The following is a 1,304-nucleotide window of genomic DNA, read 5'->3' as shown; positions in this document are numbered from 1 at the left end:
TATATATATGCTGAGACCGCCTTCGGTCATGACTGACCAAAGTATTGCACCTAGAAAGTTACATTCCCAGGCACAACTCCATGCATGATTGTTTATAGAAGACCAGCAGTCACCTGTGCATACCAGCCTCCCCTCTCCATGCCACCAGTGTTATCCAAGGGAAAGGCAAAGGACAATACAGCTTGGCACCTTTGACGTCGCAATCCATTTCTACAGCCGAATGAACTGGAACAAGGTGAAATAAAGTGTCTTGCTCAAGAACACAACATACAGCCCGGTCTGGGATTCGAACTCACAACCGCATGATCGTAAGCTCGATGCTCTAACCACTGAACCATGCATCTTCACATATATAAATATGAGATATATATATATGGAAAGGCAGCTTAGACCTCGCCACATGTCTATATTCAAGAACTGAACTTTTCAGATCATGTCTACAAGTGGCTAAATATTTGCTACGTTTTTGGTCCTCCTGAGTTTACTGATAGAACTTGCTTTCCATATTGTGTCTATGTATAAGCTTTTTATCTCGCTATACTTTTTACTTAGGTTTCTTATATATTTTCCACACATATTTTTTCTGTATTCTCCACTCCACCCCGCTTTTTTCCTGTGCGTACATGGGACCTTATGTGCACGCTTGTGAATGTGTGCAGGTAGTGCGTATATAGATGTATGTGCATGAATGCGAAAATATGCGCATATAGACGCATTTTAACCTTATAGCTTTTTCACACTTTCTTCTGTATTTTGTTTTTAGCCCTGTGACTTTTTTTGTGTGCGTGTGTATGGGTGCAATGGTGTTGAGCGTGTATGTGTGTGGGTGTGTATGCGGGTATATATATGTATATATATATATATATATATATAGTTTTTGGCAAGTATGTGGGTGAGAATGTGTGTGTTTCAAGCGAGCGTGGTTGAGTATATACATATAGGCGAATGTATGGATTAGTGCGATTACGTTAACACTATAAACTTACCTTTACTCCCTCCCCTTACTTAGCGGTCTGTAGTTCTTTTGTCTTAATAATGGTCAACCACACAGTAATTTCCCTTTGTTTAACTGACACAGGAATTTTCAATGGCCGGGTTAACTGAAGAGATGGCGTCGTGGGTTCCCACCCCGGCATCTGAAACTCGGAGTTTTATCATAGCTACCGAATAAGTGTCACATATTTTTACAGATAAATTCCTCTATTTACATAATATCCAGGTCACACACACACATATATATATATATATATATACATATATATATATATATATGTATATATATATATATATATATATATATATAT

Source organism: Octopus bimaculoides, chromosome 18, assembly GCF_001194135.2.
Source record: "Octopus bimaculoides isolate UCB-OBI-ISO-001 chromosome 18, ASM119413v2, whole genome shotgun sequence".
NCBI classification, from domain to species: domain Eukaryota; kingdom Metazoa; phylum Mollusca; class Cephalopoda; order Octopoda; family Octopodidae; genus Octopus; species Octopus bimaculoides.
This window is presented reverse-complemented; position numbering follows the sequence as displayed.